Raw genomic sequence first — 26,464 nt, 5'->3', positions numbered from 1 at the left:
AGAGAGACTGTGTAGGAGGATGAGTGCAGGACAGCTGTGGCTGGTGCATTCAGTGTTGACCCCTGGTCCTTTTACTCATTTCACTGGATCTGTTGCTTAAGATAAGAATTTTTAAGTATTAAAAAAAAAAAAAAAAAAAAGTCAAATGTTATTTTTGTTTACTTTATAACGTTAAAATATTTAGTTGATTGTGCACCCATTTCCCTGGCATATATATTCTACTCTAACACTTCCTGCCTGTGTTTTCTCTAGCTACCTCCAAACACAATTGTGATTCCTGCAGTCCTGTAATTTCAGCTCCATCCCCAGCCTAGGAGTTACTGTGTGGATTTATGAGGCTAGATTTACATACTAGTGCCTCAAATCCTACTTTTTTTACAAAAGTTTTTTGTGCCTCTGATCTCTTTACTAAGCATCAGCTCTGAAATATTCCCTGTGCTGTCTCCTTGCATTTTGAAAGGAAGAGAAATTGCTGTATATATTAGGATTTATCCATCCAGGACACCTGGTATCCCATACCTGACCTGAAGAACACTGTCCCAATGCAAGGAAAGACAAAGCCAGACAAATGGCAAGGTAGTTCTAGCCATTTAAATTAATATATTTCCAACATAAGCTAGTTACAAACTGAGTGATAGTGAAACTGCACAAAGCAGTACTCTGTATCATACTTCTGCATGCTTGCTATTTAGATTCTAATACTTGCTAAATTTGTAGTTGCTCTGGTACCTGGTAAAGCGGAAAGGCTTGCAGCATCTTGCAAATACAGGGGTTTCCTTAGAACATGAGGATCCAAGCAGATCTCAAAAACATTCTCCCTTTCTTTTCTTTCAACAAACATGTTTAAAGAAGTGGCCACTTAGTCACTGTATGTACAGGGACAGGAAGTTATGACCTAAATTTAGCTTTGGAATGTAAAGACAGGCTGCAAAGTTTTATTTTATTTTTCTGAGGCAGGTGTCAAACATATCCATTTTCCATTCCTCCATCAATTTCTATATTCCACTGGTGTGATGCAGCAGCATAAAGGCTCCTTCACACTTCTTGCACTTGCAATGCTCACGTTTACTCATTGCCCCAACAAGCAACACAGAAGTTGGTGTCCAAGGGTTTTCTTTTGCTTAATTTTACGCCTCCGTGTTACCCTGTATCATGAAATTAAAAGCTACATGACACTAGCTATGTAACCTTCCTGCTGAAACCTAAAATTACAGGCTGAAAATGCAGATGTTAACCATAATTTTGTGATAAAATTATTTTTACTACACTCAAAATAAATACTAATAATTGTGTACTTTACTACCATCTGCAGTGTAAGAGGATCCTGCAAGACCCAGGGTTTATCTTTTTCTCAGAAGAGAAAACAAAATGCTTAACTGAAGCTGCAAAAATTTTTAACATTTCTTTGTTAAAGCATAGCAAATATTAGGAATGTTTATCTGTACAAGCATTCCTAGAAATGCCAGCTAAAACATCAAAAAGTGAGCTAATGTCACCTTTTTCCCCAATATTTTAGTTTGTCAAAGACAAGCAAAATTACTGTTAAATTGGATTATGAAACTGTTTCTCTGTAATAAATTGTTTCCCCCCCCATCCCCCCCCAATTAGAAATTAAGAAGCTGATCCTGCAAACCCTTGCAAGGTGAAATGTTTTCATTCTTATGACTGAACCTTATTATTTGTGCTCACAAACATCTTCGTCTTTTAAAAAAGACTCTTCACTCTAGATCCAAAGACATGGGTAACCTGAGTGGTACACATGTTTGTCCCAAGTTAGGAACTCACATAAGCACATGATTATATCTAAGTACAAAATAAATAATTTAAATAGCTCATTGGGATGATTTCTCTGTAATTGTAACTCATATTCAAAGATATGTATTGCATTCCATTTAAGTAAGATATAAAACATATAAGATCCCATTTTCAGCTCTTTTACTCTGCAGCTAAACATTCACCTGATGTGCACACAACAGATCTCCAGGCACTGATGAGAAAAGCTAAAGATACAAAGTCCACAAAGCTAAAAAAAAAAAAAAACAACAACAACAAACTCTCAATTTTCAGTTGGTACAGATGCAACAAACACAACTGCTTACAGTCATAACATTCTAACCAGGAATGCCAGCAGCAGACTCATTGCTTTCTGCTAAATACTGCATATTGTAAAATCCTTTAGGAAGGAAAAAAATAAAAATAAAAATTACAAAATAAAAAAGTAAAAATTATGATTGTGATCCCAAGACCTCTAAACACAACGTACAATTCAGAGGTAACTTCTTTCACTCCTAATGTCTCTGGCAGAACAGATGCAAAAGAAAGGATGGGAGACTGTGATTACATCTCCATATAATATTTTTTGTTATCAGTATCTTCACAGGTGCTTAAATGCAGCTCATAATTTTACCATCAGTCTTATAAAATGTTATTTTGTTCTCAACATAACCTGCCATCTGCTTCTAAAAACAATTTTCTTTTTCTGTCTTCATGCAACTTTGGGTTGAGTCCTGCACTTGTGTCAGAACCACAGTGTGAAAATGGAAGAGAAACACAGTTCACCCTTCATTTTTTTGTGTTAACATTTCTAAAAAGAAGCAAAACCAGAATGTTTCAAATGTTTTGGGATTTTGTAGTTACTTCAAGTGAATTTGAAATTTGAAGCAATTACTTACCTCTACCTATTTCAGTCTTTTGCGGGCATGTTAATTGATTCCAAACCCTTTAGTTGAAACTATTTTGTCTTCACCAAACCATAATTTTTCTCCCCCACAGGAAAACTGTCAGAATATAAAGAACATTCAAACTTCCTTATTTGTCTGTCTATCACTCAATGCTCAACAGAGGGATAAAAAAAAAAAAAAAGAAAAAAGTCATAGTTCCTCTAAGTGGGCTGCCTCAATGTGCTGCACTCTGCTGTACTTTACGGCCTCCACGCCTGTAAAAATACACAGCTTCAGATGCTGATACTAGCCCTACACCGGATGGCTGTGCCCATGGATTAGGCGGCAGATCCAGCCCAAAGTGTCAGGAGACCTAAGCTTCCTCGGACAAAAAGAGCATGAAAAAAGCCCAACAGAAAAGAACATTAAAAAGTAAATAAATCAGGAGCAGATCATTCCCTTAAAAGGAACGATTTTGTTTTAAAATGGAAGTATTTTACAATGTATCACACTATCTGTAGAATCAATGCCACCTAACAAAAGCATTGCTCAGCATTGGCCCTGAAAACATCCCTTCAACCAGCACAAAGTTTAAGCAGTGTGGCGGTAGAAAAAGAAAATTAAATGAACGTTGGCACACACAAGAAGTGATCAGCAATGAGTTGGTCATCAGGCCCACAGTGCCCCACTTTCAACACTTCTAGTAACACTCTATGGTTGCTTTGTCAGAAACAAAATAAGGAAGTTTGATAAGAGAGAAGCCCGTTTTTAGAGACATTTTGTCGGGTGTCAAGTCTTTGCCATATCATGCACCGCTCAGAAGCCCTACAGCGGCTAGCTGTTGTGCAGATTTCGCTCTGTTTAAAACCCATCTCCACCTGCGCATAGTTACATCTATTTTTCCCCGTTGAAATTCCAGATTTGGGTTTCTCGGACGCCGGCACTGTGCTCTGCACCTCTTTCCCCGACGTCTCCCCCCGGCGCATCGTCCGGAGCCCCGTTTGCCGGCCGCTCCCTCCCGACGGGCGACGCCGGTGCCGGGGCCCCGCAGCCCAGCGTCCCCCAACCTCCCTCCGCCCGGAGGGGGGCTGGATGCCCCACACACCGCCCCACACACACACCGCCCCACACCGCCCGGCGGAGCGGCCGCCCCTACAGCCCCGGCCCCGCTGCTCACCGCCGCTCACTCGGACGCCGCCGCCGCCGCCGCCTCCTGCCGCTGCCGCCGGGAGCGAAGCGGGGCAGGGCGGCTCCCCCGGGCCGTGCCGGGCCGTGCTGAGCCGTGCTGAGCCGTGCTGAGCCGTGCCAAGCCGTGCCAAGCCGTGCCGAGCCGTGCCGAGCCGTGCCGGGCCGCCGAAGCGCCGGGAGCGGGGCTGGACCCGCGCTGGGCTCCGCAGGAGCCGCCGCTTCCTCGTTTTCTCTCGCAGCCCCGGCTACTTCCTCAAGGGGTGTCTGTCTGTCTGTCTGCCTGTCTGCGCGCTCGCCCTCCTCTGGCACGGCCGCTGCCGCCGAGCCCCGGACCCCTCCCCCGGGCACGGCTCGGCACGGCCCCAGACCGCGCGGGGCTCAGCTCCGCTCCCGGCGTGCAGGAGCCGAGGGCGTCAAACGTGGGAGGAAAGGAATAAACGCGAGTGGCGGAGTCCCGTGTGTTTCGGGACCTTGGTGGGTTTGGGGGAGAAAATCGCTTTTGGAGGAGGGAAACAGTTTCCCACTGAAGCGACGCAGGAGCCTGTCATGGGACGGCATCTCCCCTTTGTCCTCTACTTCGCTCAAAATGTATTTCAATCAAAAATATTTTCTAGTTTTGTAGCCGCTCCTGGTGTGGAGGAGACTCCCCTGCCTCCAAACACAGCTAAAGGAAGCTCCCTCTTCAAAACCTCCTCAGCACCCCAGGTGATGGGGAGCCAATTCCCACCCAGGTGGCCCAATGCAGCTGAAAGGTGGCAACCATCCCCCTCCAGGGAACAACTGATCCTGGGAGGGCAAGTGGCACAAGCGTCCTCAGACTCGGCGAGTGTGGCATGTCTCCATCATCTGTGACTGCGCGGTGTGGCACACAGCCTGTCCATGGTGGGCAGTGCCGCTGGGAGGTGAAGCCTGCCTCAGCATTACAACAGCGTGGGGCACAAACCTTATCTTCTGTGAAGAAACACTGGCTCTCTTTTCCCATTGCAAAATGGATTGCATCCCTTTTAGTTAGTAGGGTTGCCAAAGTACAAAAGCCTCATGTCTCCTGCTGGTTAAAAATGTTTCTGTTTTCACTCTGTTTCAGTGAAGGACTTGTAATTGCTTTAGGGTAGATACACCTCATATTGGCACTGCCTACATGCTAGAAAAAAGCAAAGAATTTACAAAGCCTGATTCTTGGATATGTCTTGATGGCATGGCTCTTTTCCTAACAACATTCAAGTGTGAACAAGGCATAATGTGCAGGAAACGGCTTTTGGAAAGTCATTACAGTGCTATGAACTCGTTTTTAAGTAGAAGTCTCATCTTAATCAGTAAAAAAAAAAAAATAATAAATATTTAATGACTTCAAATTATACATGAGCTGATTACTGGATTACTGCCCAGGGTGGATTTAACTTTATTCATAGCAGGCAATATGGTGCTGTGTCTGGGATTTTGACTGGAACAGTATCAGTAACACACTGCCATTTTGCTGTTGCTGGGCACTGCTTGCACAGCATTGAGGCTTTCTATGTTTCACACTCTGCCCCCATCCCCAGCGAGCAGGCAAGCAGTGAGCATTAAGAGGAGGGAACATGGGTGGGACAGCTGACCCCAATGGACCAAAAGAATGTTCCATACCATACCCAGCAATCAGCATGGGGGTAGATGGAGACGGGCAGGGGGCAGTGCTGTCTTCTGGCTACTGCTGTGACTACTGCTGGCTACTGCTTGGAGACTGCCTGGGCATTGCTCTGCTTGCGGGAGGTGACATGACTGCTCATTGTCCCCCCCGTGATGTATGGCTGTGCTCTTTAGGAAGCCAGTAACCGATAATGTAAACTTATTCTTCTCTTTGGGGAAGAGGAGGGGGAAATTTATGTCTGGCAAAACAGCTATGAACAAGTTATGTCTAATGCTTCTGGAGTGATTCAGCTGATCTGTGGAATCTCCTGCCCAGTATGAATACATTCAGTAGAAACCAATAGCTTCTTCATAGCCTCCCACTAGCAGTCTCCATACAACTGCAATCATTTACTTTGTAATCCTCCATACTTTCTGTGAACATCTGAGGAAGTTTTGATGCTTAGTTTCTAAAAAATAAGATTTCAAAGACATCTGCTTTCTGAGGACATGCCTATTTCCTTAATGCATCTACTGTGGTGGGAGGCTTTGCAACCACATGACCATGTGCCGTATCAACCAATGCTAGGTGGGGGAGCTGGAGCCTGGGAAAAATGCCATGACTCTTTATGGTGAAACTTCATGCTTAAAGCTGAATTTAACTTTTAGTCCAGCTACTAACTGTAGAAAAAGTCTGGATTATATATATAAAAAAAAAATATATATATAAAAATAAAGAATTTCAGACCATTTCTTACATACTATGACACTGTTGCAGTCATCAGTTGGCCTGGCATTTCCAGATATAATCTGGCAGAATTTCCTGCCTAGTGGCAGCAATTCAGATGACCTCTTGAACTCACAGAGCCTAAGTGGAAGGAGAGGGGTATTGCTGTCAATTATGAAATTTATTCTACTAGTTTGTTTCAAACAGATGAAAGCAGTTGCAGTTGGCAAGGGCTGAATTTTACTCCAGCTCAAGCGGTCCTGTTGCAGCTCACTCTCCAGGTAAGTAAAAATTGAAGCTGAGCATTTGTTAAAATGCCATCTCTATTTCCACAGTAAATGATGTCGTAAGCTAGGCTGACACTTTGTTGTCTGACTGAAAGTTAAAATCTCAAAAAGATGTAGCAACAAAATATATATATCATAAATGGACCGTCTTGTTTGAGGTTCAAATTACAAGTTCTTGAATACTGTACAATATCTACAGCTAAAGTCAAAGGCATCTATCTGTGATAGAAGCTGTTAGTGTCAGTACGACGGGACTCTATGTCTACACAAAGAGAAGAACATGAAAGTGACTCATTTTTGCCTAAGGAATATAAAAATTCTGCACAGTTCATTGAATTCAGTCATGATTTGGACAAAAATACATGCTATTTGGGAGCCATTTATTGTCTATTTCATTTTAATTTTGAAGGAAGCAGTAATTCAGTGTCAGTACAATAGCAGTAAACAACATTATACAAAACCAAAAACCAGTAGCCTGAAAGCCATGTTTTTACACAAAAACAGATTTCCTGTATTACAGTCAGAAGGAACTAAGGTAGATCAGAAACCTCAAAAAGTAAGGACCGCATTCTCTTATCCTTTGGCCTCTTTCTGTTACTCAAAGAGTAGCAAAGACCCTTATTTAATATTAGAATAAGGTCTGAAGATATTACATACATTGTAAATAATTGCTACTTGTGCTTCTATAAGGATTTGATTTACATATATCTGAATTTAAAAGGAAAAGAGTTGTGGCAGTCTCTAGGGAAAACTGAGTACAATTACACAGAAGTAAACTGGGCAAGATGTACAACAGATTAATTCACCTGCCTACTAATTGCTCAAATCTATCAATTATGACTATTTTGCTAATTTTCTGTTGTCTAGATAATGCCAGTAGCAATATTCTTTGCCATATGAAATTAAGAGTAATAATTAGGAAACTCAGTGCCATCAAGATATTTTCATTATCAGCTAACACTGATATCTGCATTATGTATGTAACAGTAATAATTTAAAAACAACATAATTTTGCTTGTAGGAGCTATATTTCATACCTTCCTCCTCTATTTATACCTTGAAAAAAAAAACAACCCCACATTCATTATGTATGTCTGTTATAAAACTAGTGAAAGTCTTGCTCACTATTGATCAAGAGTAGTCTCAGGATGTATTTATTGTTTAGGAAAGATCATGATGTGAGGACATACATTTTCTGGACTTACATGACCTTACAAAATGTGTTGTGTTAAAATGAAGATATAGGCTTGGGTTAATAGGCCTGTTTTTATGACTTCATATACCACATGAGTATGGCTAGTTATCACTTTGGGCTTTTTGGTGTGTGTGTGTGTTTGTTGTTATTTTTGTTTGAATAACAATAAGAACGGTGCATTTTTTTGATCATTTTGAGCATAATGGCCAAGAGGTACAAAAGCATATACAATAGAGAGATCGGATAAGACAAAAAAACAGAACTTTGCAAGGTTGATTTTTTCTTTAAAGTAATTGACTAGTAGTAGCACAGAAAATAACTAAGGCAGCGGATAACAAAAAGCTGATAAACACATTTTTAAGAATTCTTGAGCAAAGCCCTTAAGAAGACCCTTCAGAAAACCCTTCAGAAAACTCTTACCACTCCTATGAAGAAAGGCCAAGAGAGCTGATGCTGTTCAGCCTGAAGAAGAGAAGGCTCAGGGAGTGATCTTATCACAGCTTTTCAGTACTTAAAGAGAGCTTATATGAAAGATGGAGAACAAATTTTTGCTCAGGCACACAATGACAGGACAAGGGGGAATGGCTTTAAACTAAAAGAGGGGAGATTTAGATTAGAAGTTAGGAGGAAATTCTTCACGCAGGGGTTGGTGAAGCACTCACCATCTGTCCAAAGAAGCTGTGGATGCCCCATCCCTGGAGGTGTTCAAGGCCAGGCTGGATGGGGCTTTGAGCAACCTGGTCTGGTGTGAGGTGTCTCTGCCCATGGCAGGGGGGTTGGAACTGGATGATCTTTAAAATACCTTACAACCCAACCCATTCTATGATATGATATGGTAAGAATTCATGAGTTAAAGAATTGGTAAGCTCTTCTTGTGTGAGAATCATGATAAAGGCAATAACAAAACTAAAGAAAACAAAACAAATTCATCTTTTAACTGTCATAAGATTGAGTAATAATGAGGAAAGATTCTGTTTCAGCACCACTTCCAGAAGAATTTAAATGTGTGAAATACTGGATCTCTGTACTTCTGAAAATTATCTTGGACTGTTTCAAAGAGCAAGCAAGAATGGTGTTGGAAGCCAGTATGCTAGAGCTGAGGATTGCCTTGTCATAAAGTCATACCACCTACATAAGCCTTTTTTCATTATTTGCTGTGTACAGACATTCTGGAGTATGGACTGGATGTGTTAGGGTACACATTTTCTCACTCCTGTTCTGTTTGTGATTTCACCTTGTTGGGGGATCATATAATGGACAGGACAATTCACCATACCACCTCTTGTGTACTACAATGTTTAATGCCTGGTAGGCATTCCTTTGCAACCATCCCAGAAATATAAAAGCATGACACTAATGAATGGAAGCATACTGTTAGGAGAGACTGTCTGGGTTGGACATAGAATACAATTAGCTATTATGCCACATGGTAACAGGCATTGGCATTTAAAGTCTAAAATTGGATTCTACGACTATTAGATATTAACTTGTATTAGATATTAACTTGCATATTAAAAGCACACAGGCTTAGGCTGAATTTAGGGCATCAGCAAATACAGAGTAAACTAGACAAAAGCTACAAGTCCCTAAAAGAAATTAGAAGCAGAGATTCTACTTCCCCAAAAAAGTGTTCCCAGTGTAATCCTACTAGTATCCCACAAAAGTCATACATTTTTATTTTCAATTGAAAGATGATTGGATTTGTAAATAGTATGAATTACTTAAATAGTATAATTTATTTATTTATAATCATACTTGCAGATAGTATGAAGCTAATTCAGTACCAGCTAAGCTTATAGGTCTTTTCTACAGTATTTCTCACAAACTCCATGGTCTAGAAAGACATATATTAGTTAGGCATCTCATGCCATGTCTTTGTTAACGAGCCCTTCCCTAATCTAAGGACTGGGGACCATACGAGAGAGTGAGAATGCAACAGTCAGTGTGGATCCAGCCACAGATTTATTCTTGATGCAACAGATGTAAGCTGCTTCCTGAAGAGCCACTTTGCATCTTTGCACTGTGGTCTGGGACCTCTTTCTTATTTGCTTAGATGCAGTGCTGGCCCAGTCCACATCTGTGCATTTATACTTAACCTATTGAACCCTTCTAGAAAGTGAATTAGCAACCATCCTTAATGCTCAGAACTAATAAATTAAGTTGGAAACACACTGCTTCCTAAGTGAGCAGAAAGGGCGTTTCCAACAGCAAGAACTACTCCTTTTTATAAGAACAGAGTGTGGTGACACACCCTTTGTCATTTCGTCAAACCAGGTTATAATTGTCACAAATTTTGGCTGATGCACAGAAAGCATATGTCGTATTTCTTGGAATAGAGCTAGCACTGGAAAAGATACGATTACATTTCCACAGCACTGCACTTGAACTAACCTGTCCTGTCAGATCTGAGCTGATGTTGCATCCCAGTCACAGATGTTTTTCCCACCAAATTGTCTGGGCACTTAGCTTAGGATTGTCTCAGTAGCTGTCTCAGGCTGCCTTTTTATAATGCAAAATACTATCCATCTGCTCTCATAACCTATTTTCCTGTCTCTACAGTGAGAATATACAATTCCTTAATGTCAGGAGTTCTCATACATAATTTAGTTTGGGTTTGTTTGCTGCTGATGTGTAGCTGGAGCCTTCATGCTGAACCATTATATCTGAGAAGTTGTAACCCATAGAATATCTTAGAGATGCACAAATAACACTTTTCTGTTTTCCATCGTATTTTGCTTCATGAGTCTTAATTTATCACCAGCTTTACTTTTCCATAGCCTGTCTCTGAAATCTTCCAAAAGTAGTATGTAAAATAACACGGAAGTTTTTTGTTTTGTTTTGTTGATTGTTCTTATTAAAAAAAATATATGTTCAGAATGCTGTGAACTGATAGAATTGGCTTTAGAATCTATCCCTTATTATGTTGCAAAAATCTGCATATCATGCCTTCTATTCTGTAAGAGGAACAGAACTATGTGTCCAGATGAATATGTCATTTATACAGGTACTCACATATATCCTGGTATATTTTACCAAAAATAAAACACCCTTCCAAGAGCTACAAAAATGTCTGTCTTCAGGAAGACAGATTTTTATTTTTATTTATTTATTTATTTATTTTTCTCCAAAAAGCAGAAGGATTTCACAATTAGAAAATTTTAGGCTTTTTTTTTTTTTTCCCGACTTTTTTTTTTTTTTTTCTCTCTGCATTTTATTTGTGTCATACTGTAGGAAAGGCACAAAATAAAACCAAAATTTGGTAGGGTTTAGTGGCATGTTTTTCTCCATATGCTTACATATATATACGTGTGAATTTTAAATGTCTTAGAAAAAATATCTTTAATGGCTTGTATGCAGCTAAGGCATGCCTTTAGAAACATACTTGCCTTTAGAATTTTGCAAAGGTATGAAAAAGAACTATATCAGCATGATAATTGTTTTTCTTACTCTCTGGTGCTACTGATTAGGTCTGGCTGGTCTATGCAAGAATGTAAGCAGTCACACAGACATGGAATACTTTCAGAGTGAAGAACCCAGGAACAACCTCTACTTCATGTTCAAAATGAGGCTCCAGAGGGCAAAACAATTCAAAAATGTTTAGAATGAACTGTGAGTATGGGACAGCTAAATATGAGCTGTCTCTGTTGTTTCCCCTTCAGAATGTGAATATGGGAAAAATTGTCTCAATCAAATTTCTATCAGAATAGGTGCAAGTGTATATGTGAAAATATTCGTAACTTGAGAACTGAAACTGCTGGGGGTCTCATAGGAAGCAGGAAACAGGAAGCAGAAGTTTGTTTGACATTCAATTTATTTAGATTGATTTTATAGAGCAATGACTTTATGTCTAGCAGACCTCTTGAATAATGCTTTAAAAGTTATCTTCAATGATTATAATGTCTGTTGTGTCTAACCATGCTCATAGAGAAGCAAAACTCTTATGAAGCTGTGCTGAGAAGTTAAATGAATGAGCTTTATATGAGAAAGGAACATCTCTCTAGATTATTTTTTAAATGTAGGCATGATGTCTGAGTCAGAAAGAGAAAACAGTAGTTAAAGAGGAGCCCTTTTATAATCACATACGGTATTGCAAACAGCCCTCATTAGGCATGGAAGTATAAGCACTTATGTCCAGCAACTTTAACCACACGGGTGATATCCTTTTCGATGTGTCATGACCACAGTACTCTAACAGCCTGTGAATGCTAAAGAACAGACACAAACTATATACTAGTTCTTGAAAGATAGCTCTTTTTTGTTAGTCCTATTTATTTATTTATTTTCTGCTGTAAAAGCATGTGTCAGAGACAAAATCAAACAGTTGGAAATTTGGGTTTCTTTAAAAGGGCCAGGCTGAAGAAATACGTTTCTTTTTCCCTCATTTCTCCCCCCTCCCCCTTGGAAAGTACAGTTTCATTTCATTTCATTTCATTTCATTTCATTTCATTTCATTTCATTTCATTTCATTATTTCAGTGAATTATTCTCTTTATGTGCTCTGCAGAAGTTACAGCCAAATGGCTATTGCTTTCCCAACTTAATTCATGCACCTTTTAAAACATGAAAAATGCATAGGTAACAAAATGAGAGAGGTGCTCCCAGTTGGCTTGTGGAGCTAAGGAACTACTCAGGTTGCTAAGCCCATTACTTGGGTATCTTAGGAGAATTCCAGCAACTGGTTGTGTGATATCAGGATTCACAAGATCCCAAAGGTACATACAAGTTTCTTCATAAAAAGAGTTAGAAGAAGTAGCAGATTTTTGCTGTGATTTTGATTGCATGCAATCATTTTTTTTTTTTTTGACAGATTTCAGGTATACAGTTGTAAAATCTCATTTCCTAAGTTTCCATTATCTCAGCTTAACATCATTCATCATGGAAATCTGTGAGGAGCATTGGTTTGAACATATTATGTATTCATCTATATGCATCTGTGTTACTATAAGGCAGTGGTAGGTTACATGCCTCTAGGGATAGCTGATTTACTTTTTGAGACTTCCTACATCTACACACACACACACACACTTGGATTTCCCAGCATCATCTGTTTGTTTCTGTTCTCTCTCTATCTATAGCCATAATTTATATATTCTTAATGTGTCATATCTGTAACTCTTGTATGACAAAGAAATGGGCTTTCATCTTTCTTTCAGTAGAGTGAGTGTCAGTGAAAGGATAGCATAGGTTTTTGAAAAAACTGTACTACATTAACACATGATTTAAGTGTTACTGCTTTCAAATTCTATCTCCTTAGTGGCACCATGTACTGCATTAAACCAACTAAGACAAATAACTTATTTTGTATTGAATACAATGAAATACATAAAGAAGCTATGAAAGAACATCAAGTCTACTTTTCAATGTGCTGAAACAATAAACATCTCATTCAGCAGTTCTTCAAAACATAATAATGTGAGCCCACAAAATAAGCTTCTGATTTATTTTTTCAACTTATTATTATTTATATAGCACCAGAGGGGTAGATGACATTTCAGAGGTTTATAAAGCAAATCCCGAGCATTGTGGGTGTAAAACAAAACATGACAAATAATAATATAGTGGTGTGTGGGTAGGAACAAGGTGAAAATAAAAACTAAAAAGAAAAAAGGAATGAGACCTTACCTAAAGAGGGTGTATGTAATAAAATATATCTATTAAGTATGGACACACACTTAGAAATACCACAGTAAAAGATCATTGAGGTCACAAAGTTAAATAATTAAAGAACTGCTAGAATTTAAGGTCATGTACAGAGTTTTAAGTTGTCCTGCTTCACTGCATATAACTTCGGATATTGTACAGCCCATAAGCCATCTTTTCCAGGAGCCCTGGCTCATGTCATGAACAAGATTCACTGGCTCTGACAATGACTCGGGTTGATGGAGATGAGTTCTGCTGATGGAATTCACATGAGTGCAGGAATTTTTAGCCTAACTGGACACTTCTCGAAGAATGAGGACTTGCCTGTGAAGGGGTGTGATACCATACATTCATGCACAAGTTTAAAGCACAAGAACTGTGCACAGAGCCTCCTCTGTGGATACCTTCCACTGCAACTGAGAGAGCCTGTCAGTGTGTTGGCTCATCATACTTTTGGAGAGGAAAGCCCTTCTTCCTGCCTCCCTCTCCTCTTCACTTTACTGGGAAGGTGGCAAAGAGTACCCACACGGGTCAGCAGGGAGGACAACTGATAGATTCCACATCAGCTCTCATTATAGTTACCACACAGCACAAAATCTCTTCCACTCAAACTGCTCCATGACATATATCAAATACTTGTTTCTCTTCACAGAGTTGTTAGAATTCATCACTGAATAGTCCTAAATATTTTTTGACATAGACAAAGGTACCTTTATTCAAGTGTTTTAAGGGATTCAGAGAAACTATTTCTGATAAACTTTAAAAGAGAAATTATGAAAGAATAAATTTTATGCAGGCACTGGAGCATGTAAAAACTCAGTGAGGGGTCATGGTCTGATGAAGTTATAAGCAGCTGACGACAGGGCCTTCTGGAAAGGTCATGAACTTCAACTACAACTCTATCTGCCGCATTTGCATCATTCTATTTTTTGTTTATACTCACTGTTCCCCAAATGTCAAAAAATGTTCAGAGATTATTTCAGGGGTAGAAAGTAAGAAAGGGAGAAAGATAAATAAATGTTTACAATGATTTTCATTAATTCAAATGTTCTTTCCTGTTTTAAGAATCTTCTTGAAAGTTCTTCTTGTTGATTTAAGGATCTACAAGAAAACTTGTGAACCATGTGATAGCTGAACTCTTTCATCCCAAGAGTTCCAACTGAAAAGAGGAAATGTGTATGTCAGGTTAAAATGAATAGCAGATAATATGCATAGCAGATGACTGGTGGCTTATACAGTCTCTATTTGGGAAAAAAAAAAAAAAAAAAAAAAAAAGATAGATAGATAGATAGATAGATAGATAATGAAAATCATTATTTCCACAACAGGATTTAACTAATACTCCAGTTGATGGAGAAAATAGAACGATGGGAAGTAGGATCTATGCACACTGGACAAAAGTGATTTTTACCTGAGGCACAATATCTGAGTAGTGTTACCAAGCTAAAACCATGCCTTTTCTGTAAATCAGTTTATAAATACCTTTCCCCATGACTGCCAGTCTAGCACTGATAATTACTGCCGTATCCATCCACACTTTCTCTCCTTTTGAATTACTTTCTAATGGATGACATTGCTGGATAACAAGGAATCAGCTATAGAATGTTAAAAATATTGGATTAATTTGACTTAGGGTCTAAAATTACTTTTTGACTTCACACTTCAGTCAATTTGAGATGGCACTATACAATATTTTGTTATGAAATACTAATTAATTTGGAAAAAGTAAATAACAACGTAGAAAAGCTAGCTGCTGTGCCAGGGAGGATTCCCAAAATGTCATTCTGATCTTACCATAAATTTTACTCAGTCACAGTAAGAGGTAATAACAGAAAACTACTTTCTCACTGCACCACACAATCCTTAACTAAGCTCTGGTGTGAGAAAAAGATTGCCTTGAAAATGTCAGTGAGGCAGAGAGCTTTATGACACAACAATGTTATTCACCTCAGTAAATCTCTGCTGCTCTTTTATCTTGAAAATGTGACAGCTGAGATAAAAAAGTATTTTTCACACACATGCACAGAAAGAGAGAGAGAGTGAAAATAAAAAGCTGTAGCAATAAGAATCTCTAAAATATAATCAGGCCCTGCCCTGCTGGAAAAAGTGCAGGAACTCAGTCTATAAAGAGTAAGAAACATTTACACTCAGAATCATGGCAATTCCATAAGGATCATAGCAAGGTGATGCTTTCATCACTTAAAGGATTTTACCAGATTGAGGAACACAAAACCCTTATTCACTCAAAAAAAGTAAAAGTCTCATTTTCCTTACATATTTATCTCTGTGCCATTACAGTTCATATATATCTTCCAGCTGTGATACATGAACTTGAAAATCTTTGGGAAAAAAAATCCTCATTATTTGGCTTCAGGACAGTCTGTGCCCATTGCTAACCAAAGTTACAAATTGGAAGCTCCACAGTTTATATCAGTTACTCAGAAGTAATAGCACTGATTCCTCCTAAGAGCATATACTTATCAAGGTTTTCATCATATGAGTGATGATGGCTTGAAAGATTTTAAGTAAGATTATTTTTAATATATTGTAACTCTATTTAATATCGTTTTCCAGGGAAAATTCTCAGCAGACTCTCAGCAGTCTGTTTTCCACATTTCAATGACTTGATTTCACCACAAGGGCTTCCCAGAATCTTTATTATTTTTTGATTGCATTTCTTTCTGTAGTAAATTCTTTTCTGAGACTGTCTCAGTTAGTGGAAGTGGTCCTGTCTAATCCAGTAGTCTTCATCTCCCAGGCTATTTCATAGTAACCTGTCTACATCCACAGAGACACACACATGCACACACAGTCACATGCACTCCTGCATGTGTGCACACAGACACACACACACACACAGAGAAACACAGATACACACACTTAGACACACACACACGCTCCCTCTATTTTTCTTTCTTCTGTAGGAATCTGTAGGGTAGAACAACAGGGCATCTCCTTCTTTCTGATCCATGACTGTAGTAGTTCCTTCCTCCTTGTATCTGTGACAATATCAGAGGTGTCCAATCTTTCCCCAACGTTTGACAGCTAATAATGCAAAAAAACAAACAAACAAAACAAACAAACAAAAAAACAACCAACCAACAACAACAACAAAAAAAACCACCAACCTGATGAACATTGCATGCAATGGAAAGTGATAAGCTGTTGGCCAGCTGCAACTAAACTGAGCTAAACTAATATGACAATAATAAGAGAAACTCAGATGTCACATCATGTAGTGAAAAGAGAACAGTAGGATGAAGGACATCAAAAGACAATGAGCAGGGTGGTGTTAGTTCATCAGAGTTGCTGTTGGCTTGAAATTACCAAATAAATATATGATGTCAGCAAAACCAGGGTAAAAAAATGTAATGGGTGGGTTTGTATATTTGGAGAGGAGGCATATATAGAACAAGGAGCAATGGGGTTGTTTGGGAATGGGATCTCTGTAGAGCAGCCCTGACCTTCACTAGCTCAGTAGAACAGGACAATAGACCTGTTGTGACCATACTGTGTGTATCTGACCTGCTTTTGTGTTTTTCTTGCACCCAGGGCACTTTGCATAACTTCAGTGAGGGAACATCGTGGAGGCTGCAGAGGGTGGTCCACACTTTCCTAAGAGTCATTGAACAACTTCTGCAGTCCTTACCTCATATCCTTAGAAAGAGAGGTGTGGATGATTACTTAGTTACACAGAACTACAGGCTGCTACTCAAATGAAAATGTAGAATATGGAGCTCACACTATTGTTGTTTCTCTGCACAAAGTATTTATTCAGTTATGCCTGAATACAAAATGTGCTTAGTAAAACGGCAGGGAATATGAAGCTGGGAGACATTGTGGGTTGGAAAGCAGTATTACAGTTATAGGTGGAAAACAAAGTGGAGAAATGCTCAGAAAAAATTGAATGAAAATTCAAGAAGAACAAATGAAAAGAACTACATATAGGAGGGAGTACCAATGACAGAAATGGGGGACAACAGTCAACTGGAGATAGTAGTTCATCTGAAAGTGATTGTGAGATTATATTTGATACCAAGCTCAATTGTAATTAACAATATAATGATGCTACAAAATACCCCAATAAATACATTGGAGTTTTTGGAGAAAATGGCCAACAAAGTATGCAAAAGCCTCCTTCTGCTATAGGCAGCATAACTAAAGCTGTGGTTGAAGTGCCTTTTCCAGCTCTGGGCACTTGCGTTTTCAGTAAAATACAGGGAAAATGTCCAGAGCAGAGAGATTCAGAAATTGTTCGCTTAACAGAACTAGAACTGGTCGGGGGTCTGGGAACCAAGCCGTGTGGAACTGTTAGCATAAAGAAGACAAGAGAAGACATGAAGGTTACCTTTTTATAATAAAAGTGCTATAAGAAAAAAAGGAAGGAAGGAAGGAAGGAAGGAAGGAAGGAAGGAAGGAAGGAAGGAAGGAAGGAAGGAAAAAGAAAGAAAATGAAAGAAAGAAAATAGAAAGAAAGAAAGAAAGAAAGAAAGAAAGAAAGAGAGAAAGAAAGAAAAGAATATATTAGATTTTATCTCCTATGTTGAATTTGAGATGTGTGCAGATCCATGCTAGTTTGTTTTGTTTCCAGCAAGTGGTCTGTAGAACTCATAACCCCAGTCATAGGCAAATATTCACAGTCCTTAGTAGTTTCCTGATTCTACACAGAGTAGATTTTGGTCTTTATTTTTCACAAAAAAAAAAAAAAAAAAAAAAAAGTATAGCCTGTAGCCTGAAATAAATAAATAAATAAGGGGAAAAAAAAATAAGCCAATATGTCACCATTATTCAGAAAGTTATAAATCATTATTCAGGAAGAAACTGTCTAAAATAAGCTGGAAAGATCACTGCTACTGGAAAGACCTCTGCCACTTGAAACAGGTAGCATATTCCTCCTATTATCATTACATATTCCAGCAATACTTGTTCTGGTGTCCTTAACCACATTTTTGAGAATGAAGTTCTGAAAGCTGAATGACAGCTGTAGTTGTACAATTTCTGAACAATTAAGTTGTAGTCTTGACATTATTCACAGTATAATTTAAAGCTTTCAGTTTGCCTTAGTTTGCTTTTAAGCTGTTTCATACAAAAGGAAATTAAAAGCCAAGGACACAGGTATTGGACTTCAGTAGTCATATTTTTCATTCTTGTTTTCATAAGAAGTCATTATACTAGTATATTTTTAAAACTATAAAGAAAAAGAAAGGAATTTAAGAGCCCGACTAACCAATTTAAAGTAATTCTGGGAAAATCTACAAGTAAAATCAGTGAGAAGTATTTTAAGGGTAATCTTAGGCTGTGTGACTCTTGCATGGGCACTCAGACTGTCTTGTGGGTTTGCCTTCCCAGCAAGCTAGCACAGCTTTTGCTGACTGCTCTCACACCCTGATATGTGGACTTCCTCAGCATTGTGGTATGTTTTGCATTGTTTCCTTCCCTACTTTGTTCAGTAGCCCAGATATAATAGTTTATGCATGGCTTGTTTGGCGAATAAAGATTTAAATATGAATTCCACCATTTCAGTAACATGTTCAAAAGTGAATACAAAAAAACCCAGCTTACTTAAAAAGAAAATATTGGAATTACTTTGTTTCAAAACATGTTTACTTCTTGGTCATTTTGGGGGTACCAGTGATGCCAGAGGTGACAAAAATTAAAACACTCCAGACACCTGCCCATTGACACTCATACTGAAAACACCCCATAATTTCATACACAACATTGGTATGTCATTAGAAGATGACAATTTGATGCTGAACATTGTTGAAGATTACATAGTGATGCCCTCCTGACCCATTTGTTATGAATTCTTGAAAAATTTCTCCAGATATCCCCCACACCTCACATATTTCCATGATCTCTGTTACATACAGACATGATTTCCATTGTCTGCAAAGTGCCAAGATTGATATAATGCATGGCTAGATATTTTGAATTAAAATGGTTTACTATGCCTGGGTAAAAAGCTGCTTCAGAAGGATCAAAATTCTGACTGACTGTGTCAGGCTTGAAAACAGCCTACCCAAGGAAACTAATTTGTGATATGTTAGGGTGCAAATTCACACTGTACAATTCACACCCTGCATGAAGACTCCATGTTAATCTACAACACAGAGAAAGGGTGAGAGTCCTCTCATCTAATTTCACACGTCTTTCATCATCTAAATGGTTGGTATATTTAGTACGAGTTGGTTATCTAGACTCCAACCAAGGACAAAGACATTGTGGAAAGATTATTAATTTTATAGGAAGGTAAGTGTCCAACATAAATGGACAATTCCTCTACTGGATTTCTCCCTTCTTTTCTCTCTGTAGACTGTGGAGGCAGCTTAGACTAGATGTCTAACTTATGTATGGCTGAACTGATGTGAGTGGGATGCTAACTTGGAGCTGTGACACCTACTTTATAAAAATGTTTAAGGAAAGACCATGACAAAGGAAAAAAAAAAAAAAAAAAAAAGATAGTAAGTATTAGTAAGTATTTTCTTGCTCTTGGAGTAATATACTGCAGATAAAGGTTGCCCTGATACATAAATGAAGTTCCTAACAATTCAGAAATGATCCTTTTTTTTTTTTTTTTTTTTTTTTTTTTTTTTTTTTCATATAACACAGAGATTTCTGATAAATTGTTGTTAGGTAAGGACTGTGACTAAGATGAGAAGACTTTAACTTACTTCAGTTAATAAGTATAGACGTTATAATTTCTTTCACTGAACTCTAGGAACATTCACTGGTAATTATATAACTCTGCATGTTCTGTTGATGGCACACATTCATATAAATGGCTGTAGACCTTTGTGCATTTAGTTAAAGTTAGATATTAAAGCATAGATATTAAATATGGTACAATGTAATTCTCTATATTATTAATATAGTTTTGAAAACAAATAAGCATCCTGGTTTGGTTTGGTTTTGTTTTTAAAGAAATGTTATAATCTCTTCAACTCACAAACTAATATATAGTGCCTAAAACTAAAAGACTAAATTCCACAATTCCACTTTGAAATACTCTTTTTGCAGTCCAAATTACCGTCAATGGAATTATATATTAATTCAGTTGGGCTTTACTTTGAAACTTCATTTGCTGTCTTGCTGTCTTAGCTGGAAGATGTGTCAACAAAAAATGTAGGTTTCAGAAGATTCTGCAAGTATCAAAGTATCTTGACAAGCTTCTGTTCTGCTGTCTTCTTTATTTTATTTTTATTTATTTATTTAAATGAATAGGAACATCAGTCAAGAGTAGTATCGTTCAAAATATTTGATGAGAAAGAAATCTGTGTATTTTAATACCCTGTTATTTAGAATAGTCATAATGACTAAAAATCTCTGCTGTGAAACATCAGTGAACAAACTACCACTGAACTTAAAACAAACATTAATAAAGAGAATGGAGAGGGTCATCAGTGGCAAGTACGTGGTCCAGCTGTAATCAAAATGCAGAGATACCTTAGCAGAGTATTGCTGTTTCTGGTGTACAGGGGAATACTCCTGTTCAGAGTGTCGTACACAGCATGGTAGCCAAGTCATATCAAATAATCAGCAGGGTGCCAGGTAAGCAGGAAGCTCTGAAACAGCATTGTAATGTGTTCCTGTATGATTTAGGTGAGTTCACAGAAAATAATTGCATATATTATCTCTAAAGGAGATCTGGGTAAAAAATCAAAATCTCCTTGAATATAAGCTCACAAACGTGACCACGCTTCCAGGTTGACCCCAGATTTATAACTCCTTTTATGATTCTCAGTTCAGCAAATTTATTGTCATTCAGCTCATCCCTCCACATTTGTGTGCCACAGCTCCTACTGAGGTTATTACTTTTTGTTTAGGAATCACTACTTTTGATGCAATGTCTTAACTGACATTTCACACTTTTTAGATTATCTAAACATCTAAACTTGCACATAGACGGTAGCCCTTACAGCTACATAGCACTTGTTTTCTTTTACATTGTTTTAGTCCACTGCTACCTGAACAGTATAAATTAATTACTTCCTTTGTGTACATTAACCATGCTCTGCCATGTCTATTTGCATATAATATTTTATGTAACACATAAAAAAAATCAGATGGCCAGAAAACAATCTGAAAAATTCCTCAGTCAGATGTCTCTAGGAGATTCATACATACCATACCACTTTATAATGTTATTATTAATGATATAACACCTAATGAGCTTTATAAAGAAGCTAATCTTCAGGCAGGGTGTTCACACTGAGATTTCTGACAAAAAGTGAGATATATGACTTGCAGCACTTAGCCCAGCTAAAGCTTAATGTGGCAACTTATAAATATTGCTGTAAAGCATGATTACTATGAATACAGTCCATTTACTTAATCCAGGGCTTCCACTGTTGGCTGGCCAAAAGGTGAATTAATTGGCTAGCAAAAGCTGTATTCAGAGCTTCATGGTGTAGGACAAAATGTCTGGAAAACCCTAAGTAATACTGCTAAAATAAACAACCTTCCTAGCACATCATGTCTCAATACTGAGCAAAACTCAGCAGGGTAGGCTCTTCTTGGTAAGCTTGAGCAGGAGTAAGATGTCATATTGAATATCAATAAGGAAGTTCCCAGTTAAAAGACACAGGAGTCCACAGAAAGCCCTTCATTTTTTTTCCTCCTCCATCTGTCTGCACTTTTCTGAGCTGCATCACAGAGGCAGATTTTTCCTCTGTTTCCTGCATATCCATCTGATGTCATTTAAATCACATCAAATCTTTGGTTTTCAGGATAGTTGCAGAATTTGTTACCGCATTTGATATCTTGCAGAAAAGGCATCTCCTATGATGTTTCTGCTAATTGTGTCTGAGATCTCAGTAAGGTGCTGTGTGCATACATCCATGGTGGAATGCATGTTAGGTAATAAATTGGGCCTTTTTCTGCATGAATAATTCTTCAAGGACAGAGGCATGCACTGGGAAACAACTCACATACATGCCTGATTCACCTGGCTATTGCAAAGAGCACCATTTAGCAGAGCTGGAATACACAGCCTAGTAGACTTAGTGCTAGAAAAATGCAGTATTGAAGGAGAAGCGAGTAATTTGCAATCTTGCTGTAAGAAAGCCTCAACAGAGAAAACTGGCAGTACTCCACATCACTGCCTCCAGATTGTTACTAGAGCTCACCAGCTTTTTAGAAGTTCCTATTCCTTTCTCTTTTGTTCCCAATTATGAAACTCCTGATGTATCTTCTTACCCCCTTGCTTTTAGCTCTACTGCTGAAAACATACAACATGGGCAGCTCAACTTGATATGCCTAGGTGTGTGGTTAGGGTTTCCTTGATGACCCTGTCTCTTACCCTCCCGAATTCATGGTTCCTGGTACACTGTGCAGAGGTACCTAAGCCCTTTAAAGAGCTGGCAGAGTAGATGAGCTTGGGCTCTGTGAATTGATCCCGTGCTGCAGTATTCTCTTAATAACCATAACAAACATTTTGTATGCACAGCAGCAGAAATAATGTTTGGTAAACCAGGCTGCTAAGTAATGTATAAAAATTTAATTGCCCACACTAACCTGCAGTTAAGGTATGAGCACAGTTATTTTGGATTCAGTTCCTGATTGTGTTTTAGGTCCTTTTCAGCTGTGAATTTAACAATGCAAAGCCATCTCCTTTTTCATACATGTTTTCAGGTATATGATATGTAATTTGGTCTGAGTGCTAACACATGCAAGACAACAAGGGTTTCCAACAACTTGGACAATAACCCCTATAAAGCAAAGATGTACAATTTAATGTTGAATGCATCTGAAAGGATACATTTTGTTTCAGTTTTACAAATTGACAATTTTTCCCCCCAAAAATAGAGACAGAGCCTTTTTTTTTTTTTTTTTTTTTTTTGGTATCACTTTGTAACCATTCTAGATAGGAAAAATGCTTCATGCTCTATATCTATTGTACAGTATAATTTATATTTGAAATCTGGTCTATCATTCAATTTTTCAAGGCCTGTACAGAAAGCTCTGCCTTTTTCATGTTGTGCTTTTACTTTGGTATCATTCTAGTTTTGTCTGGCTTTTCTGGGGAATCTTTAGTCTCTATTTTTGTATATGTTTATATCAACTTCATCAAAGTTATCTAAGGCATGTTTGCGTATATATGTCTGACTATGTACTTTTTGGTTGCATTTCTTGATTTTCACTTGTCAGAAGGAACACTTTTTTTGAGATTTTACTTTATTTTATTTTTTGTTCCCTTCAGAAAGGAAGTTCACATTCCCCATCAAGGGATTTATTGGGAGAAATGATCTACCAACCAGAGACTCAGTCATAAAAGACATTGTTGTAAAAAAAGTAGTTTAGCAGGACAATGAATTTCCATGTATTTGGAGGAAAAAATGTAAGTATGATTTCTTGTGCCATGAATGGAGGGAAAATACAGTTCAGTGCTTGTTGAGTGTTCTGTGTGTTATGTGGTGTGTGTGGTGTGTATGCCTGTGTGTGTAGGGAGTACAAGATATCCTAAATCAGTGGTACAGGGGTTACGGTGATGGACACCATGCAAAAATGAGAAGAAACACAGTCCCCTTCCTGTTTTTTGTATTCCATAGCTGCAGATCAGGGGAATTTCTGGCTATAAAATGAGAAGACATGAAAAGTGGATTCTGAGACAAACTGATTAGGCAATTTTCTGTCATGGTTAGGTAGGTCAGTTGGAAGGGCAATGGCAGAACTTATGATTTCATTTATGTATTTTTTGTTTATGCATTCTATATTTGGAGGGAAAAGCTTAACTTTGGCTAATAGTCATGTCATATGACTGGCAGAAGAACCTCCTTTATTGCCTTTTACTACTTAATGCTGGGCCCTTGCCTTGGCATGAATTTTTGCTTTAAATGCACCAGTTTACACTATGGTAACTGTTACAGTAACAGGTTCTGTTTTGAACACAATAACCAAGAAAAAAAGAAAAAAAAAAAAAAAAAGAAAAAAAAATCTATGCCTCTTCAAACGAGGAAGCAGTCAGCTTGGGGGCTTGTTACAGGTCTAAGAAGTTACAGAGGGTGACTGGAGCTGAGATGACAGGTGCAAAACAAATTAAAGGCTTAGATCTTACAGCATCTAATTAAGCTGTGGGAGGCCTTGCTACAGGTTGCTGTAGATTTAAAGAGTTGGTGCTAAATTAAGAAGCAAACATCCATGCTTTTAAAAGAGAAACACTCTGAAGGGTTTTAAATAAGGAGGTCTTCTTATTCAAAGATTTATTGTCTACAACAGAAAGTCCCTCCGACTCAAGTAACTGGCAAGTGAGAAAATATTCAGAAAGTTTGCCTTGTTTGTAAAGTCTTCCCTGGCTATTTGTTATTTGGTTCCTCTTCTAAACAGGATGTTGGGCAAGTTTGTGTGTAGTCTTTGCGTGTATGCATGTGTGTAATTCTCTTTAAAAATAAATAAATAAATAAATACATATACATATATATATATATATAAACTGCCATCTAAAACATTATTTTAATGATGCTTTCATATTTGTCTACCACTCCCTGATAATCTGCTGCTAGCAGCAGAACTTATGAATGGATAAGACAGTTTGGGAGTGAGTAAATACAGACCAAGACATGTGAAAAACAAAACACCCATAATGCTTTTACATATATAAAATATTTTTTTTTGTTTTGTTTTGTTTATTTTAAAGAAAGGACTGCGTGTAGATAGTTCTACTTCAGATATATCTGGACAGCTCAGTTAAGCTGGACTGGCACAGAAATGTGTGCCACTGAGTAGGGTGAAAGCATGAATCTAATATGCAGGTGCTGTCATTGCTATCCTAATTGAAAATATAACTACTGACTTCAGAAGGTTTTTTTCAAACTTGGGAGCAAAGAGAAGCTATAAATAAATGATTGTCATTGACACTGATATCAAGGAATCACCTTTCTATATTAAACAAACATAAATATTCCTTGCAAGTGATTTAGGTTAAAGACATTATATATCAGTATTTTAAAATTAAAAATAAAATAAAATAATAATCTCTTAAACATGAATTGCCTATGCAATGTGATCACTGTGATAGTAAGTGTGGTATAAAATCCTGACAATAATTTATATTTATAAGTTCTCCTCATAAAATATGCATGAATTAAACTATGAGTTATCTTGAACTATGCAAGTACTACCATTTTAGTATTAGGACTTTTGACCATTCAGCTGATTGCCATAATTTCATTTAGTTCCCAGAGATTTGCTAAGTACTTCCTGGAACAATTGTTGATAGCAAAAATCTTACAAAATTTGTAGCATAATGTGCCAAAAAGAGTAAAAAGACAATATGCACAAGGTATGAAAGGACAGTAATGTAAGAAAATCTGTTACAGCAATGCCAGTAGAATGTGCCTGGTAGTTATACAGAACAAATGGCTTGAGGGCATCATTATTTATTTATTTATTTATTTATTTTTACTGAAGGTTCATTTCATACTGATGTCTTTCTAGAAGGGGTTAAAAAACAACGGGTTGCTCAGAAAAAGAGTTGAGCTTGCCTCTAGAATATAGACACTTATGGAAAGGTAAGGATGTTAACAGGAAATCTAGTTAACTAGGCATCAAGGAGAACAGAGCAACAGGTGGAAAATTAGAGAAGAAAGCATGTTGGCCAAGAATAAGGCTCTGAGTGATAGCTCTTCTGGGATCTCTCTGTGTATTGTTTCTGTGTACAGTTACTTACCAGTAGGGAATCATGCAATGTAGTTAAATAATAAAGAGAACTGGAAGCATATCATGTAATATTTTGAAACAGAAGTTAAACTTCTATGTGGTGAAGAGTGGTACAAAAACATCATGAAGACAATGCGATTGAGTATATTCTCTATATGATAGAGTATATTCACACCCAGCACCTGTTTAAAAATCAGATCCCAAGTTTTAGGAAATCATAAATTAAAAGGTATTTGCTTATTTCTTCCCAGGATATTTTTGTTTCAGTTTTCGGTTTTGATTTTGTGTTCTCTTTTAGTGAGCTTTGTCCACATTGCATATTCCTTTAACTGTGCCCCACAATGCATTTGCAGCTCAGGAATCTCAAACTGTGACTAGAGGAGGTGCCGTGTATAGTTTTAATTAGTTGTGGCAGAAGTGGATTGGGACTTTTTTTACATCAGTTTACAATCTGTGCCTGAAATCAGTGTTTGTTACAGCACTGTTGTTGCATCTGATTTTTCTGA

General features: G+C 37.8%; 1 protein-coding gene across 4 annotated transcripts in view; it reads right to left on the bottom strand.

Moving 5' to 3' along the window:
• Positions 1-4,108, bottom strand: part of SYK (spleen associated tyrosine kinase) — a 57,817-nt gene extending 53,709 nt beyond the window's left edge. For 3 of the 4 annotated variants that reach the window (XM_082782698.1, XM_082782697.1, XM_082782700.1), the window contains exon 1: positions 3,838-4,108. The gene's annotated coding sequence lies outside the window, so the exon portion shown is untranslated. Of the gene's footprint in view, positions 1-2,672; positions 2,778-3,837 lie in introns of all 4 variants that reach the window. The other variant, XM_082782699.1, reaches the window with a different exon arrangement.
• Positions 4,109-26,464: the final 22,356 nt, after the last annotated feature.

This window comes from Aythya marila (genome assembly GCF_965140915.1).
Source record: "Aythya marila genome assembly, chromosome: Z".
Lineage (NCBI taxonomy): Eukaryota > Metazoa > Chordata > Aves > Anseriformes > Anatidae > Aythya > Aythya marila.
The sequence above is the reverse complement of the archived record's forward strand: the minus strand, read 5'-3'. Positions and strand labels throughout refer to the sequence as shown.